Here is a 20,671-nt window from a genome sequence, read left to right on the forward strand (position 1 = left end):
TATGTAATTTTAATGATCTTTCTTTCCTTGAAACTATTTTATAGATGTCATATACAGAACTTTGACCTACACCCTGTGAATGAAAATGTACAATAGAAATAAAAGTTGATGTTCTGTCAAAATGAATCTGAAGATTCACCTCCTCTTAATACTTTAGTTCTACCATTCCTGTATGTAACTTAATCAAAACTAAGTGTTCTGCACCTATCATAATAATCAGGATACTGTGCGCGCTGCTCTTGGAATCAGCAACATTTTAGGTATGTTCATTTAATTGTTTTATGGTTTGCCTTTTGATGCTGTGATGTCTGTTGACACATCTGTGTGTGGTAATATTTCATTGTATTATACTTTAATTGTATTTGGAGTTATCATGTTATCTTCCTATTTAATTTGTGCAGCTTTATGGATGCATTTGCTCTGAAAGCAACGAAAAAGATTGAGTGACTGGCATTAGACATTACAATCATTAATAAACACCAACAATGAGAACACATATTGATCTGAAAATGTTTAGAATGCTGTTTAGAACTCTGTTGCATTTGGTAAAACAATGTAGGTTTTAGGTACCAAATCTTCTTTAGAAGTTTATTTTAGAAGTGTTAGGCTGTTCTCAAGCAATGTAAAGTACGTGTATGAGAGTGGGTGACTTGTGGTACTTTTTAGCACGTAAAAGAAACGGCAGAAACTAGCAAGACAATGAATTACCTAGTAAATAATTCATTGATACTTTCATCACTTAAAAAAGACTAGTAAATTAATCAATTGCATCCCTCTTTATTTGGTGACTACTAGGGAGAATAAAAAGGGGGGGGTCATAACATGCATTCTAAAAGAGAAAGAAGTTTAAATCAAATACAGTGCAGGGAGCATCTGTTTATGCTAAAAAATAAAAGAGCAAAGTAGCAGCTAGGGAAGGATAGAAACAGTCATCTAAGAGAAGGAAGCAGGTAAAGGCCATAAAAGCATTAAAAAGTTCCTGCACCACACATATAAGTCACACAGCAGGCAATGAGAATAAGTAAAAAGGCCAGAGCTTTTAAAAGTAATATTAACAGCTTATATGGGCGATTAGAGAAGGTCAGATGCTATTATACAGCTGCTGTAGATTCTTTAAACTTATATTTAAATTATTAATTTTAAGAAGTTAAACAATTTCACCTGAGCATATTTTTAAATGAGGCGAATAAAAAGGTAGTCTTGATTGATGTTGGACTTTTTCGAAGCTTGGTACCAGAAACCCTACAATATATCTTTAAGAAATGTCATCTAATCCAGCACCTTAAGTACAGAGTCTAGAACTTACTCACATGCACTTTAGAAAGTATGGACCTATAGGGTCATATAGGAGATGACTCTAGTTCAGCAATGAAGAGACAGGTGGCATAAGGGTGGAAACAAGCACAACATAACAGTGGAACACCTTCTGAAACATCAACCCAAAAATTCACGTGTCCAAATGTCTTCTTCACTTTAAAGAGATGCAAAGTGACTCCAATACCTCTGAGTTTTGAGGTCCTCACACCATCCCCAGAAAGAGAAGATTTCTTATGGCAGACAGCTGAGTTATTAGGGGACTGACAAAAAGGTTTGCTTCATTGTCCACATTTGAACAAATCACATAGATGTTTGGGTTGCCACACAGAGGTCAGATCAGACCGGGGAGATTAAAAAGTTTAACACATGGATCACATCTTGGTGTAGAATACAGGTACACAGACATTGGGATGCTTTTTTCAACAGACAGGATCTGCTGTGTCAAACATGGATGACTTTTCAGAAAGAGGAGTATTACTGGTGTATTGGCCAAGCATATGAGTAAATAAATCAAGGACTCTTTTAACTAGGGAATGAATGACATGAAGTTTAGTAATGGTGAGATTTAAGGATTTATGTCAGGTAATAGTCTATCAGTCACTCATCAACAAAAACAGTATTTACTGTTTAGCTAAAAAGTTGACTGACATTTGGCAGCATAGTAAATCTAGGGTAGTAGGCATCCACTAAAAAAGGATATTTTGATATATTAATATTTAGGGGTAACCCCCCCCTAGAAAAACTAAATACTCAAAATCTCACTTTCAGTGATTTAATTGAAATTTGATGAAATTATAAAAAATTAGCTTACTTGTGTTGTTTTTTATTTGTTGATATTTATTAATATGTTAATGTACATGCTCTACACTGTACTTAGAGGTGGCTTTATGCAAATGATGGGCACAGCAGAAGTGATTGACAGCACAACTAACCAATAAGCTGGATAGACAACTGAAGAAGAGGCAGCGTCCTGGACAGGAAATGATTGTGCTTGCCATGTACAGTACACTGAGGTGAAGCTCAAGGAATATGAAAAGCTCAATGGTTAGCAAGTGTGCTATAATCCTTGAGTGCCAGTGCCAGATACTGTGGTTATGAGTGTACATTTCATTTCACTAGAAGCAATAAAGGGTCCCCCACAAGCTGCCTCAATGTAATATAAATTAGTGTCTATGGACTTTGAAAGACAACCCCCACCCCGTTCTCCAAAAACATTTACATTGACATGCACATCTGTGGACATTAAACACACAAGCTGTTTCAAATTCTTTAAGTATACATTCGCATTTGTAGACTTTAAAGGAGGACTCCCCCCAATTGTTTTAGAAGCCTGAAAAAACATAGTACTGGCTCTTATTTTCTTCCATTTCAAGCACTTGAGAAAACAACTCCAAAAGTAAAACCGCTCAATTCATTGAATGAAACAAAAACTTGAGGGAACAGCGTAAATTAACGAAAATCATAAACATCTAATAATGATACTATATACACTCAAACTTCACATTATTCCTACAAATTATCCATTTCAATTCAAAAGAATTAAATGGCCTGTAAAATTTTGTTTTTCAATGACCATCAACAATTTAAAATTTAAAATGCAGGAAAGTTTTACCCATGGATAATTTTATATAGAATGTTAATGAGTAAGTAGTTCCAGTAATCTAAAATATTAATATTATTACTTGACTGATGTCTTTATCAAAGGAAACTTACAGCATCTGAGATACAATCGGTTACATTTCTTTTGTTTTTCAAATTGGAGCAGAGACAGATTGAGTGACTTACACACAGTATCAGTAGCAGGATTTGTACCCACAACCTCAGGGTTTTAAATTCTAAACGCCCTAACTAATACACCACACTGCCTGCCAATAATATTAGCTCTTGGGAAAAAGAAATACAAATACTACAAAAAGATAACAGGTAGATAGAGAGACAGACAGATAGATAGATAGATAGATAGATAGATAGATAGATAGATAGATAGATAGATAGATAGATAGATAGATAGATAGATAGACAGACCCTTATTTGTCCCCAACAAATACAGTGGAATGTATTGGACTCGGTTCACGTACAACTCGGTTCACGACCAATAATTTTGCCAAACTTTTGCCTCGGTTCACAAACACACACTCGGTATACGAACAAGCCAGTTTCCCTTTCGGTTTGTGCGTGTCGATGATTTCCGCACGTGTTGCATTGTTCTAGGTCAGACTGCCTGCCTGCCTGCTGCAGGAGAGAGAGAGAGAGAGAGACAGACAGAGAGAGACAGAGAGAGTGAGCCACGTGCCTGCTGGGGAGGGGGAGATTGCTGCACATGTTTGCCTGCCTGTCTGCCTGCCTGTGCCGGTGGGTGGAGTTGGGGGATGGTTCGTGTGCACGTACTGCCTGCCTTCTGCCGAGGGAGGGGTGGAGTACAGCTGAGAGAGAAAGAGAGAGTGAGCCGCGTGCCTGCCTGGCTGGTTCAATTAAGCAGAGCCGCTCCCTGTTCATTGTTCTCAGTCAGACGTGCATCCTTTACCTGCACTCTCTTTGTGCTCTACAGTATTTTGTGTGCTTTTGCAGTTAATTATGGCTTCTAAGCCAGTGAAGAGTGGTGAGAAGAAAGTTTTGAAGAAAATTGAAATCAAAGTAAAGAAAGAAATTATTGAAAAATTTGAGCACGGCGTTCATGTTATTGATCTTGCCGCCGAGTACAAGAAGTGCGATTTTGACTATTCTTAAGCAGAAAGAATCTATTTAAAGCAGCTGATATTGCAAAAGGAGTTCCAGCATTAACCAGGCTTCAAGTGCTGGAAGAGGTGGAAAAACTGTTTACCAGTTTACTCATTTACCAATTTGAGAACCCTCGTGCTTTCAAGCAGCACAATGTAAACAAAGCCAGACTGCCAGTAATGTGGAGGGCAAACACAAAGGGTTGGGTCACAAGGACTTTGTTTTTGGAATGGCTGCATGAGGCTTTCGCTCCCACCAGCTAAACAGCTAAAAACACCAGAAACCCAAGAAATCACAAGAGAGAAAACACCTGAAGGAAAACATCCCTTCATTGTGGAGCCAGGCTCTTCCTCCTCACTTCATGCCAGAACCCGACTCATGCAAGGTTAGTTTTCTTGGTGGTTTTTGTATTACAGATTTTTGAAAAGTAGATTTTTCAGTTCGTAGCGTGATTAGTTGCAATGTTACTTTTCATTTTTTTCAAATGTTTCTTTTTTCCGCTGTGCTTAAAACTCATTTTAAAAAAAGTCTTTACAGCGATCGGGCTGTAAGGCTAAAATAGCGTGATCTCTGTTTAGGGAGAGAGAGAGCGAGCACGTGCTGCTGATGGGGGGTTGTGCTACAGAGAGAGAGAGAGAGAGAGAGCGCGAGGAGCCTGCTCATGTAGCTGAGCAGGGAGCCTGGGTGTTTTGTGTCAGTGTTATTCAATGTTTTTACATTAGTTTACTATTATACTGTGCATTCTATGGTGTAATTTAACTATATTTGTGCTTAATCTTTACATATATTTTCATATTTACATACAGTTCGTATGGTCTGGAACGGATTAATTGTATTTACATACAATCCTATGGGGGAAATCACGACCAACTCGGTTTACGAGTTTTGGAATGAATTATGGTTGTGAACTGAGGTTCCACTGTACTTGCAATTTACATCCTCGTGTCTTCTTTTTACCCGGCAATAGGGAGTTATTAGTTACATAATTGGCATTAGGGAGTGGCTTCATTGTCTGGGGCTGAACACTCCATGTAGTTTATACTGATCATAAGAAGCTGATGTATTGAGCTGAGCCAAAAAATTAAATGCCAGACAGTGAAGAGGTTCATTATTCTTCAGTTGGTTAAATTTAGTAATTTTATATAGGGCCAGGGACCATAATATGAGAGCTTACACCTTACCAAGATGACTGTGAACAGTCCATAGTATCGAACAGGAAAATATTCTCCCTGAAGACTGGTTCTTTGTTGCCATCTCCTGTGAGCAACCTATTGATTTAATTAACGTAGAAGGACTATCTCATGAAGACCATCCTTTATCTGAAATTGTACCTTAGGGTGCAGACTTTCTTCTCAAACTTATATGATTTTAACTTGTGAGAAACTGCATAGCCAGGTATTCATTTACAGTACATAAACACCAACATTAGCCAGCACCTAAAATATATGGTAAATCTGTTTAAAGGTAACGTATAAATACTGCTGGAATAGAGTGTGTCCTCTAGAAATGCTACAGCCTCTAGAAAAAAAATATACAAGCTTTGATGCAGTCATCAATATGCTGCCCATAAACACCATGGCAGATTTAACTGCTCCTAAAACATTATGAAACATGAATATAAATAAAGGCTAGCTATTTACTATGCTCCATACAGCAAACTAGATCATTAGCCATAAAGTGTTATTGATTATAAGTAATTAAAAAGTGAACCAGACCAATTTCCAATATTAATTCAACCTGATTCCTTACCTTTGATTTGAACATACTTATAATTTGGTCAAATGTGACAAATGATTCAGAATGTATAAAACGTGGAGTTAATTTGATGAAAACAGCCATGGTTGTGAATACATTCATTTTTAAAAAGAGTTATGCTTCAGCTATTATAATAACAACAGATTCCTTTCTCTTTTTATGATTTATGTACTTTTCACAATTTTTACTTCAAGGTCAGAGCCATTATAGAATATATTATTAATGAGTTTTTATAGAAGCAAACATATAAAGTAACCGATGAATCTGTTATATTTTACATAGCCGATCTATGGTTTCAGCTAATTTGCATGTTTTTTAGGAAATGTCAGCAAATAAGAAAAAAAATCTTCAAATTTCTGCAACATTAACCTTGTTATAACAGCATATATTTCCAGTTTGAGAAGTACTTGCAAAAGAACACAGTTGCAATGTAAATTAATAATGGTGATGAATGAAAGGTCAACATTAAACAATGGGAATACTGAAAAAAAGGAATAATACAAAATTATCAAAGTACCAGTGTCAGAAGGAAAAATATATACTATAAATACTGCATATAAATGTTTAGACCTCAAAATCACTGTTTACTTAAGTAATTCAGTATCTATACTAATAAATGGCAAAGCCACTGACTGACTGACTGACTGACTCACTCATCACTAATTCTCTAACTTCCCATGTAGGTAGAAGGCTGAAATTTGGCAGACTCATTCCTTACAGCTTACTTACAAAAGTTGGGCAGGTTTCATTTCGAAATTCTACGCGTAATGGTCATAACTGGAACCTATTTTCGTCCATATACTGTAATAGACTGCAGATCGATGGTCGTGGGAGGCGGAGTTGCGTCTCGCATCATCACGCCTCCCACGTAATTGAGTGCCTGCCCATATGAGGTAAATATTCACGGGTCAAGGACTGTGCTTAGCATATTCATAAGTAAAAATATCTGAATCACAAACTAATGTTAATTATATTTTGTCCATGAATACTTATTAAATAACTCCAAATATTCTGTCTGCTTCCTTTCATAGCTTTTCTGATGGTTATGCTGCTTCCAGGCATGTATTTTCCTATTAAAGCATTTAACCAATCACATTTCAGCCATCATTTGTTGCCAGGCAAAGAGGCCTTCACTATCCATTGTGCAGGCACTCTAACACAGAATAAATGTCGATTAACCTGTTGCTTCAACCAATCAGATTTTGAGTTGGTGTCAGTAGGTCCCTTTAGCAGGCATACGGCAACGTTACCGTATTCAGACCCATTGATTGGATAGAAGCCGTTATGAGGAACTCTACGAGGCCACTGAACGCACCGCAAACGCTCCGAGCGCAAGATCCTCACGCGTACTACGGCCAACTCCATGGCAGGATTCTGGAAAATATTATTTGCCAGACACAGACCAGATTTCAAGACCACAAAAACCTGATGTTTGTTACGCTCCTCGAGCCCCAGAAGTTTTGGGAATACAAGAAAAATTTCAGGCATGCAGCCTTCTCCAGTTTAACACAAGAGCCACGGAGCGGTTTTTGATCTGTCTTAGCTAAAAACAGAACTGACTGTAATGTATGCCATGGATGATTTTGCATGAAAATCTCCCACTGATCTCCTTGACTTCCTTCATCAGAAAAATCTGAATGAGAGCATGGGGCAGCTGTTCACATTGGTATATTTGGCAGTGAGCATTCCCGTGTACACTGCTTCTATCGAGTGGACATTTTCAGCCCTAAAACGAATTAAAACTTATTAAAACTGGGCAGGTTCGACTTTCAGCATTAGCTTCGATGGTGATAGAAAGGGACTTTTTGATTGAACTGAAGCACACAGATAATCTGTACGACAGAGTAATTGAACTGTTTTTGAGAAAAGAGAGAAGGATGGATTTTGTTTACAAATAATCCGAATTTTTGGTGAGTAAAATGTTGTGATTTTGTGCAAGTTTATAAGTTATTATTGATGTTTATTATGTGTGTCGCGGCTGTGTCTGACTGCAAGGAACTTGTTCACCCCTGGTTTGTCTATTCAATAAAGGCATTTATTGTGGCTACAGGAGTTATCTTATATATATTACATACTCCAATCTACATACCATCAAATAAACGAACCACACGCCGTGGCGCAACAAAAGAGCCTTCGCCTCCAGCGCTGACGTCTGAAGTTCGATTCTCGAGAGGGGTGCAATGAGTGTGTACGCTTGATGAGCCCAGAATTAGGATGAAACACGTGCTGCGTACTCTTTGCATTATTTGACAGTAAAATTATTTATATATATATATATTATATACACACATATATTATATATACACACACATACATATATATCAGCGCTTCCTGATTCATTTTACCCTCGCACCCCCTGTGACAGACGATCCCAATTTTGCACCCCCTTGGTTTGAGAAAAAGTATGAAAAAATATAAGGTTAACGCAGAAAAACTGATCACCAATTGAAGCTTTATGAATAATGGATACTTTATTCGCCATCAATAATTGTTTTGGTAAAGCCATATTCAGTGTAATCCTCCTTCCATTTTCAAATTTTTTCGCTACTAGCCATGATTAAATGAATGGTAAAAAAGTAAGAGTGAAGTGACGGTGACTTATTGAGGCAGGCAGGCGAGAGCACAATAGCACTCGGGCTCGATGTGGTGCGCGTCAAGTCGATTTAAAATGCACGATCAGATTAGAAAAAATATATCTTTTCAAGTTCTATTTGGATATAAGTAGGTTCTATTTAGTCGACAGAAATATCTTTGGTAGGAATGTAAGTTGAATTTAGTCTTTAAATTTCTATGGTGAAGAAAAATTTATGCAATATGGTGAAGAAAAATTTATGCAATGATGACTAAATTTAACTTACATTCCTACCAAACATATTTCTGTCAACTAAATAAAAATTACTTATATTTAAAATTTAAATAGAACTTAAACAGATACGATAGTTCATAATACCCTCGCAGCACTAAGTGCACGTAAGAGCGGGAGTCATCTGTTTTAACAAGCAGTGTATTGCACTGATACGAAATAGTCTGCCCATTTAATTATTTAGGAATGGATAGATAAATTAAGATTTTGTACAAATAATGTTTTTCATTTTTCTTCCTCGATGGATTCTGGCACCCCCAGCAACAGCTGCTCACACCCCAAAGGGTATATATATATATATATATATGTGTGTGTATATGTATGCGTTTATATATGTATGTGTATATATACTGTATACATATATGTGTATATGTATATATGTATATATATGTTTATATGTGTGTGTGTGTATATTGTAGAAAAGGCGCTATATAGTCGCCTGACCCGACACTGAAAGACACGGAGGCACGTATAAAAAGTACAATTACTTTTATTTTTTCTTCAGCTGTGTGACACATCTTCCCCGTGCCACACAGCCCAAACACAGTCCCAAAGCACAAAACAAACCACAATTCTCCACCTAGCTCCACCACTCCTCCCAGACAAGCTTTGTCTCCTTCTTCCCAACTCTGGCTCCCCGAGTGGTTGTGGCTGGGCCCTTTTATAGCCCACCCGGAAGCATTCCAGGTGATTAACCACCTGGTCCTTATTGCACTTCCGGGTGGGGCTGCAGGCTCGTCTAGCCGGGCTGTGGGAAGCAGGCAGCTCTCCCTAGCGGCCACGCCGGGCCCCAACCAAGCTGTGGAGGACTCCATCTCCCATGGAGCCCTGCGGGTGGTTGGGAAAACACCGTCGGCCAGGGAGGCTGCCACCAAGCGCCCCGGGGAGGTAGACTGTCCATGGCGGCTCCCGAACATAAGCAGCAGGGCGTCCCTGCCGGGCATGGGACCCAGCTGTCCTTCACATATATATATATATATATATATATATATATATATATATATATATATATATATATATATATATATATATATATATGACAGCAACACTCATGACAGTGACAAAACAATTACATTGAAAATCATGTCGTCATTTTCAAAAAGTTTCCTTTTCTTTTTCATTACTTCTTTTAACACACTACTTCTCCGCTGCGAAGAGCTAGTATTTTGCTAGTTTTTAAATAAAAGTTGAATATGGGGCTAAAGTACAGAATACCATTTTTATTTCTGTGTAGATCTGTTGATACAATGTTGATGTAATTCAATACTTAAGAATACTACTAATTGTGACTTATTGTTCCACTTGAAAATAGTATATAAGGCAGCACTGAATATTACTGTAATTATATAATTTTGAGAATATTATCTAAATATATGTGCTTGCAGCCCATGAGGTTTTGTGCATCGAGCTGGTGCATTGTCCTAGGTTTGAATTCCACACTGTGTGGATGTTTTTGGGTTTTGCATTTTCTCATTTTGTCTGCTTGTGCTTGTGTTTTCCTCTCACTTTAAAGATAAGTAAATAAATAAATAAATCAATAAAGAGCATAAAAAGATAAATAAATTCAGTAAACAAGAGTTTAAGAAGTAACATACAGTACAATTACACATAAACCAGTAGGTGCATACAGTACACAGTGCAGGGCAGGTAGGATGAGGCTGTTAGCACTTTCCAGAAGCCAGAACACAGGGGGTGAGCTGGGTGGCTGTCATCAGAGATGATGGATTATATTGTACTGGGAAGAGCTATAGTCTAATATGATTCTGAGCTGAATTAAGCAAATTTGAGAGTATCTTTAATACCTTTGGGTTATCTTTAATGATATAGTAGATACAGTATCTAAGACATTTTAAGATTTCTCTAAATGATTTAACAATATCTTTAAATACACCCCTAAATGAGATACAGTGGTACCTTGGTATACGTCCACTTTGGAACAAGTCCAACTTGGTATACGTACTGTTTGGATGCGAAAAACTTTGCTTGGTATACGACCTTTGTTTGGAATACGACTCGCGTGCTAGAACACCGCACACTAACCTTGTTTAACCCCTCTCGAGACAAAGCAACGACTGCACCTGAGCGTCAGTGCGCCAGTTGCTAGCATTCAGTGAACAGCCCACGCTATAACTCTATGTGAATTTTCACATAATTTAGTGTTTTTTCTCGTAAATTTGAATTGATTGTTGAAAATTATGAAGGTGACATGCTTATCCGGGACATGGCTGCTGCATACCGTATGCCGAGAACAATGGTATCTACGATTGTGAAAAACAAAGACGTTATTAAAAAGTAAAGTGAGGTTAAATTTTCATTTATTTCATCTAATTGCTTTTGTATTTATGTATTTTAATATTAAGCAGTGTTTAAATTATTTTATACAACCCCATCAATGTATAATATGCCAATAACAATAGGATTTTTTTTCATGGGAACGGATTAATCATTTTCTGTTTTTTTTGTTATGGGAAAAATTTGTTTGGTATACGTCCTGTTTGGTATAAGTCCAAAGATCTGGAACGGATTAAGGACGTACAGTATACTGAGGTACCACAGTATCTATAATTAGTTTTACGTTATTTTGAATTAAGTTATAGATATTCATGAAAGAGCTACAGATATCTTTTAACAACAGCAACATTTATTTATATAGCATGTTTTCATACATATGATGTATCTCAAAGTGCTTTACAGGATGAAGAAATAAAAAAGAAAAATATAAAAATAAGATTAGGCAATAATAAGTAAAAGAGAATAAAGTAAGATTCAATGACCAGGAGGAGAGAAAAAAAAACAAAAAAAAAAAACGCCAGAGGGCTGGAGAAAAAAAAAATTGCAGAGGTTCAGAGGCCAAAAGACCGGCCAGCCCTCACTGGGCATTTTACCTAACATTGATGTTCTAAATCAGTCCTCATGATTTACAGGCTTCACATGGAAGAATTAAATGATAATGGCACCTTGATCAGGTTTAACCATCTAAAGGTATCTTCAAAATATTACTTAATCATTTCAAGATCTTTAATTTACTTCCTGTTTGTGTAAAGCTATTTTTAAATTATTAAATGATATATAAAAATTATAGGTTTAATTAAACTTCAGATAACATTTTAACACTTCTTTATTTAAACATAACAATGGGCAAAGGCATCTGTTTCATTGTTTAAACACAAGTGGATACAAGCCTGGTATTTTTCAAGTTAAAAGTTATTTCTTCACAATCATGGTATATATTAATTTGCCATATTAGGTTGTGCTCTACAGTGAAGCATATTTTAATAATTTTTTCAATATATGCCTGTTTTTGTTGGGCACAAATCTAAAAGTGAAAACAAAAGCCTTAGAACTTACCGAATGAATCAATTTTTCAAGCCAAGAGTGTCATCTGAAATTGATCTGCTTCATTAGATTTTGCACATATTGTAAAACAGCACATTCATATAGTTTTAAGATTAAAAAAAATATATATTTTTTTTGTTAGATTTAGTCATCTTAAAAAGATACTAGATTTGTGCTTTACCTCATTGAGCATCATCCTCTGTGGCAACTTTTTAGACCCAGTGGCATGATTTCCTTTAGCACAGGGGTGTCAAACTCATGTCCAGTCCATGGAACTTTTTAATGTGGCCTGTGTCATCGTATTCAAAACATGTTACATGCGTTCCGAAAAAACGGGTTGATTTTCTCAAAAGACCACCTTTCACGTTAATTTCATATATTGATTGTATTTGTATATACTGTAGCCAGATTTCATTTCCATCAGCTGTTAAAATACATCTTCACTGTCCAAAAATGTTTAGTTGCGCAAGAGAGTGCATCACAGCTACTAAATTTTCAGGTCATTAGTAATTTCTATTCTAACATAAACAAAGTTAAAATAGGAATGTTAGGTGTTTCAGCACAATGACAACATACAGTAGATACTGTGGAATAAACACAGAGAAAAAGTACAAAGGTTTGGGGAGTCCACCCAATATATTGTGGTAATTGCAACATAAAACAAGTAATCATTTCTAGACTTAGTCACCAACAGGCTAAACAAGAGGATTAACAGGTCTGGTTATATACAGAGGAGACAGGAAGGGGTTGCATCATGGCTTGAAGTGAGGTCTTGTAGGAGGCGTGTTCACAAAGGAAATAAATGTAGTTTTAGGCAGACTTTCCTTCTGCTGCTTTGTGGAGGAAGGAGAAAAGGTATTTGCACCATTCAAAAACCTCAGTCTCTGTGTCTTCCTCCCAGTTAAGCCTTTAGACTGCCTCCCAACTGCATGTGTGTGACATGGCCCCCCCTCAGCCCAGACTGCTGTGTACTTGGTCTCACAATCCAGCAGTTTCCAGTTCAGGAACATGATGGGGTGATGCTTTGGCTCAGCATGGCTCCCAGACTTGTGTCCAAAGCATCCGTCTGGAGAATAAAAGGCAATGAAAAATCTGGTGCCCTTAAGACAGATGCTGACGTAAGGGCCTGTTTAAGGTCACGAAATGCAGCTTCCATTTTGTCATCCCATACCACTTGATTAGGGGCTTGCTTTTTGTTAGGTCTGTCAAAGGCGTAGCCCTCTCAGAGAAGCAAGTGACAAACTGGCGGTAGTAACTTGCTAGCCTCTTGAAAGCTTGAACTTGCTTTTTTGTTTTTGGACAGGGCAAATTCAGTATTGTATGGACTTTTGAACACTGAGGTCTGATGGCACCCCGGCCCACCAAGTAGCCTAAATATTTGGCCTCGGTAAATCTCGGTAAACCTCAAGCTTGTATATTAACAGAGACAACTGCATTAATAGCATTTTGTTAAGGAATCGTCACTCCATTGCTTCCGCTTAAAGGATCTTGGCTTTAGTCTAAACTGATTATGTAGAGTACAGATTAGATCCGGACTGACATCAAGGGGAGTGTCTACGGGACGCGATGCTGCATCGCCATCTGATGATGATGTTGACAGCACTTACTCATGGAGCACGTCGGTCTGTACTGCAACATCACTTCTAAACGCCGGCAATAAACACGCCTTGGAGGCAGCCTGGGGCAGATCATTATCATCCATAAAAATGGCTAACTTTTTAGAAGGAGTGAGAAATATGTTGCCTCCAGTTAATTTAGACCAGTCTTGACCTATTATCACAGGGAACGGTGGATCAGGCATGATGACCATGGAAAGGATCGTATGATGTTTCCGTAACTCATGATACAAGCCGCCATGCTATATTTCAGCATCTCCCTGTGTATACAGATAATACTGGTCTTTTTAGTAAGCCATTTGTCGCAGCAACACCAAGCAGCGAGCAACAAGGGAAATGTTGCTCCCGGAGTCGAATAAAGCAGGTACTTTGTGTCCTTTTAAAATAACCACTTCTTTATGGGGAAAAGACAATGGGTTAATGAAGGCACACTATCTCTCTCCGTGGTTCCAGCCGCAATCCATAGGTTCGTTCAGTGTGAGACATGTCATCACGATATGCCTGGGCTTGCCACACTTGTAACAGAGGGGATGCCCCGGGGTCTACTCCCACGGTCTCCCACACTGTGGAAACCCGGTGGATCAGGCAGGTTGCTTCATACCTGTTGGGTTTGACACGCAGGCCATTCGGACCTCTCAGACCTCTCTCAGACCTGCTCGATGTTCTCAATGAGGGCCTCCATATTCTTATACATTTGCCTGAGGACCTACTGGGTGATGAAATCAGGGAGACCATTGATTATAGTGTCACAGGCAAGCTGTTCTATGATTTGGCGGGTGGTGTTCAGCCAGTGTCCCATTTTCCTCCTGATCTCAAATGCCTGTGTGCGAAACTCAATGAGTTGAAACGCCATTCACACCACTGCTTCTCCTACTGATCCGCAGATACTCTGAACCGCTTGAGGGCCTCAGAGCGGAGTTTGTCATAATCGACAGCGTCCTCTTCCGAGAGGCTGTATTAAGCACAGTGCGCCTCGCCCTTCAGGATGGGTCTGTGAAAATTACCCCACTCAGCCTTGGCCAGCGGTTCCTCTACGCCGTTCATTTGAAGACAACAAAATATGTCTCCACATCATCTTGTTCTGTTAACGGGATGAGTAAATGGGATGCCTTTTTGGCTTGATCTATTTATACGGCAAGTCATTCCTCTATCCTAGCCTTCTACTTGGCCACTTGTACTTGAACCCGTTGTGGTTCGGTTGATAAATTGGTAAGGATGGCATTCAGGTCTTGTTTCTCAGACATCCTGGAAAGCAATCCTGCCGACTATGCCAGCTGTGAAAAAAACACAGAAAACAAGGTTTGGGTAGTCCACCCCATATACTGTGGTTCCAGACGCTACCGTGATAAATGAATTTTCGCGAAGTAGGAAGTTCTTTATTTATAAATCGAATATTTTCACAGTTAGAGTATAGAAAACCTGTTTAAGACCTTCTAAATACGTTTTTTAACATTATTAGAGCCCTCTAGACATGAAATAACACCCTTTAGTCACCATTACACTCGTATTACCCAATATATTAGACAAAATAAGACATATTAGACATTACAAATATCATATTACTAGGCACACTCGCCTTTTAAGGTGACTGACTTTTATCCTCAATTTTTGTGCGCTCCATGTGTACATCAGACATGTGTGTAGGGAATGAGAACATCAAAGTGCCCATTCATAACATCTCCCGAAAAACCTAAGTTTTTTTTTATCCCCTCAAGTGCCTGTCCAAAGTCGTACAATGCCAGCCCGAATCTGTACCTTTAAAGACGGAGTTTCATGCACTAAATAAGCTATAGATGAGAATAAGCAAACACCATCTCCCCTGATATTTACTACGCGGTGAGGCATTTGTACTCCAACATTAATTATTTCCAGAGACATAATTTTGTCTATTTTTCCAGCTTATCGCGCACAAAAGCAAGGGAACGATGAGAGCACCAGAACTCTGCTCATATCGCGTCACTTCGTACCTCAAGCCGCAAGTAGTAAGTCTGTAATAAGCGGAATACCGCTACGCTTTGCACTCGCGGGACGGAAGGACAATCCCGAACGCTTTTATATAGTAGATTATTGTACTGTACATTTAATTACACACAACCACTAACCTATGAAGGCACAACCTCAGTAGGAGAGTCTTCAGAGGTGGTGCAGTATCTTCAGCAGGTGCATTGTTGTCTTCAGTGAAGAAGTACTAGGAGTAGGCAGTGGGTGTCTGGGTGCACGGCTGAAGAACATCTTGATAGGCAGTTGCTGGCGCTGTCTTTTCATATGCGTGAGGAGGCTTTTGTAGGGTATTGCCATCTTTAATCATATCCAAGAGTTTCACCTTCTCCTGGATAGTAAGCATCTTCCTCCAGCACTTAGTTTTATTGTCAGAAGGCTTAGAAAAAGCAGCACGTTTAGGAGCCATCATAGGGCTTAGATAAAAGTTCTCAGAAAGCGCATGCATAGTGACGTAAGTGTGTATGAGAAAAAAATTGCGATAAAGTGAAGCCGCAAAAGTCGAAGCGTGATATAGCGAGGGATCACTGTAATTGCAACAAAAAAAAAACCAAGTAATTATTCAATACTGAGTCACCAATAGACTAAACAAGAGGATTAATGGGTCTGGGTATATACAGAAGAGACAGGAAGGGGTGGGATCGTGGCCAGAAGTGAGGTCTTATATGAGGGGTGTTCACAAAGGAAACAGTCTTAGGTAGGCTTTCCTTCTGCCAGTCTGTGGAGGAAGGAGAAAAGCTATTAGCACAATTCAACAACCCCAATCTCTGTTTCTTACTCCCAGATAAGCCTTTAGACTGCCTCCCAAGTGTGTGTGTGTGACAATTGATAAATAGATACAAATCTTCCTCTATGGTCACTTCTTAAAACTACACTGGTGTCAGGGTTGGCCACTCTTATGCAGTACTGACAAGTCTGTACTGTTGTGATTTTGAAAAAAAAATTAGGCTTTCAATCCCACACATACTTGTCTTCTTGATATCAGATGTATTCACGATACTAAAGTTATTTTTGTTTTTGAAAATATTGGTCAGCCTGTGGCAATTCAGGAACACAAAGTTATTGTTCTGCCAGTAGACTTGGCTGCTTGATCTGCCAAACATTGTTGTTTAGAAAAGTTCTTAACTCAATTCACAGAAACTGTGACATGAAATGCAAGAATGCATCAGAAAATGAAAAATTAAATAATAAGAGAGAATGACAACAGCACAAATAGAGCACAGGTATTTTCTCCATTTTTTCAACTGTGAGCATCTGATTAGCAACGTGTTAGCAAAACACACAAAAGCTGCATCTTTTACTTGTAGTAGTAATGACATTTAAACATACCAAATGCATCTTGCCAATGGTTGTGCAGAGCACTTACAGTAAAAGAGTCATAAATTTCTTTAATAACTCACCAGCATTTAACAAACACAGCAATTCTAGTGATGGAATGCTCTGCAAATATGCACTTTGATAAAGTAGTCGATAGTTTTGTTCGGATAGTACAGAGTAACGGGGAGCGTGGAAGAGATATGAAAAAGAGAGTGCAGGCAGGGTGAGATGGGTGGAGAAGAGTGTCAGGAGTGATTTGTGACAGACGGGTATCAGCAAGAGTGAAAGGGAAGGTCTACAGGATGGTAGTGAGACCAGCTATATTATATGCGATGGTGTCACTGACCAAAAAACTGGAGACAAAGCTGGAGGTGGCAGAGTTAAAGATGTCAGAAAGGAGAGATTGCATTTTTCTGGACATGTGCAGAGGAGAGATGCTGTGCATGTTGGGAGAACAATGCTGAGGATGGAACTGCCAGGTATTAGGGAAAGAGGAAAGTCTAAAAAGAATTTTATGGAAGTGGTGAGAGAAGGCATGTAGATGATGGGTGTAACAGAGCAAGATGCAAAGGACAGAAGGATGTGGAAAAAGATGATCCACTGTGGTGACCCCTTTAGGGAGCTGAAAAGAAGAAGTAGTCAATAGTTTTGCGCAAAACAAACAAAAAGGGTTTGTACTGTTTTTATTATTTCTGTTTATATCATATGGTTTACGATTGATACAAAACTAGTACTGTATAGGTAACATAGGTATATATTTACATTTATGAAGTGTTTTGGCTTCTAGTATCAATTAATTGTTGAAATTTTATGGATAATTGATGTATTTCTATAGATGCACAATAATGATGACTTAAAACATCGAATGTCTGTAAAATAATGTAAATAATACAAAAACAAATGTAGAATCCATTTATTTTAAAGTTTTGATCAATATCATATTATATTCAAAAAGATAAAAAAATCTTACAATAAACAATATTTTAATAAAGAGATCTATAAATATAAGACCATTTTTATAAGTTGTTTGTCTGTACTTTTATATTTAATTAAAAGTAATTCCTACTTGTAAGGAGATTAGCCAGATAATTATCTTTAATTGATTTAGTTTAGTTCAATCTAGTGGTATTACTTTAATGATGGTGGAATTTTAGTTGTTTGCTATTTTACAGGTATAAGCAATATACTGGTCTAAGATTTTGAATGTGTATTTGATGAGTGCAATCTAGTCAATTAACTTTTAATTTTGGGTCAATTTCTTTGCAGTAGTTCTCAGACTCAGTCCTGGTGAAATCATGTTTCTATTCCTACTAGTTTCACAACACTGAAAGCTGAAATGCTGCAACTACTGCAGTGTCAACTTCACTAACATGCAAATTAGTAAGTATTGGAGAATGAACTGCAAAAACTCCTAAAACAAGAACACTAAATGACCCCCTTATAACATACATAAGTGCTTGTTGCATTCTTATTAAAAATATTAAACATAGTTTAATTATTTCTACATTGACCTCAAAACATAATATTTGGGAAATAACAGCCAGAGTCATTAAGCTAGGAGTCTAACTAAAAAATACAACTTGGTTTAAACAAAAACCTTCAGGCACAACATGCATATTGCATTTGAAATGTAAAGAAACTTTGTGAGATGAATGTGTCCTTATTCAAGCCTGTTAAAATCAGTTCTGTTTTTGGTAAAATAATACGGACCTAATAAGTCTACATTTAGAGCCCAATGAGTTCCAAATCTGTTACTGATTCTGGCCCACATTGGGTGTACTGTGTGATGTTTAGCCCTTAATAAATTGAATCTGACACCCCTGCTCAAGCATATCCTTTTAACCTTGAAGAACTGTCTTCAAGTACTGTTATTGACATTATTGAATGCTGATGCCCAGATGTAAATTGCCACCTCTGTTTTGTAGACAACTAGACAATAGTCATTTAAAACAAATCTCACTCTTACAATCACAGTCTTTCATTTTGTTGAAAGAAGACTTTCACAGACATGTCTGAAATATTGACGGCTCTCCAGTTATTTCAGTGATAGTCTGTGGAAAGCATCAGCAGCATGGGTGATTGTGGGTACATAGATATTACTGTTGGATTTTGTATTAGCATGTGACACCATCAGCAGTGCTTTGTGATAAGGCAATAATGATTATGTAAATAAGTGAATATTAATTTAAAATTGCTATGAGTCAAAACTCAGAACTATGTCATCATATTACGAGTTTCAGAAAATGTCTACCAAGGAGAAACAGTGAAACCTTAATTAGTTTTACTGACTCAAAAATGTTGTCTTCCATACTTTTATTACCATATACTCAGTAAGAGTGACTCTATATAGGCCATACAATTCAATAATTGGTTTGTGGAAATTCAGTCTCTTTCATCATAGCTTAATCTGTCTTTTTTCATTTTCTGAGTGCATAATGCTGAGGGTTGCTCTTTCAAAAAATATAAAGGCTTTGATAAAAAGGAACGTAATGCAACACGTGTTCTAGAGGATGATCTAATGGTCTGTCTTGTATTTGGTCAGAACCTTCACTTGAAGTTGCTGGGAAAAACACACCACCACCTTCTAACCTCACCGTTCCCCAGGACACACACACTGTATATGGGATAACTGGTTTCAGAAATTATGTTTGTAACATTTCTTTTCCATTTCTTGCATAGATTAGAGGCATAATAATTTACAGTGGTGTGAAAAACTATTTGCCCCCTTCCTGATTTCTTATTCTTTTGCATGTTTGTCACACAAAATGTTTCTGATCATCAAACACATTTAACCATTAGTCAAATATAACACAAGTAAACACAAAATGCAGTTTTTAAATGATGGTTTTTATTATTTAGGGAGAAAAAAAATCCAAACCTACATGGCCCTGTGTGAAAAAGTAATTGCCCCCTGAACTTAATAACTGGTTGGGCCACCCTTAGCAGCAATAACTGCAATCAAGCGTTTGTGATAACTTGCAATGAGTCTTTTACAGCGCTCTGGAGGAATTTTGGCCCACTCATCTTTGCAGAATTGTTGTAATTCAGCTTTATTTGAGGGTTTTCTAGCATGAACCGCCTTTTTAAGGTCATGCCATAGCATCTCAATTGGATTCAGGTCAGGACTTTGACTAGGCCACTCCAAAGTCTATATTTTGGTTTTCTTCAGCCATTCAGAGGTGGATTTGCTGGTGTGTTTTGGGTCATTGTCCTGTTGCAGCACCCAAGATCGCTTCAGCTTGAGTTGACGAACAGATGGCCGGACATTCTCCTTCAGGATTTTTTGGTAGACAGTGGAATTCATGGTTCCATCTATCACAGAAAGCCTTCCAGGTCCTGAAGCAGCAAAACAACCCCAGACCATCACACTACCACCACCATATTTTACTGTTGGTATGATGTTCTTTTTCTGAAATGCTGTGTTCCTTTTACGCCAGATGTAACGGGACATTTGCCTTCCAAAAAGTTCAAATTTTGTCTCATCAGTCCTCAAGGTATTTTCCCAAAAGTCTTGGCAATCATTGAGATGTTTCTTAGCAGAATTGAGATGATCCCTAATGTTCTTTTTGCTTAACAGTGGTTTGCGTCTTGGAAATCTGCCATGCAGGCCGTTTTTGCCCAGTCTCTTTCTTATGGTGGAGTCATGAACACTGACCTTAATTGAGGCAAGTGAGGCCTGCAGTTCTTTAGACATTGTCCTGGGGTCTTTTGTGACCTCTCGGATGAGTTGTCTCTGCGCTCTTGGGGTAAT

The sequence above is a fragment of the Polypterus senegalus genome, chromosome 8 (assembly GCF_016835505.1).
Source record: "Polypterus senegalus isolate Bchr_013 chromosome 8, ASM1683550v1, whole genome shotgun sequence".
In the NCBI taxonomy this organism is placed as follows: domain Eukaryota; kingdom Metazoa; phylum Chordata; class Cladistia; order Polypteriformes; family Polypteridae; genus Polypterus; species Polypterus senegalus.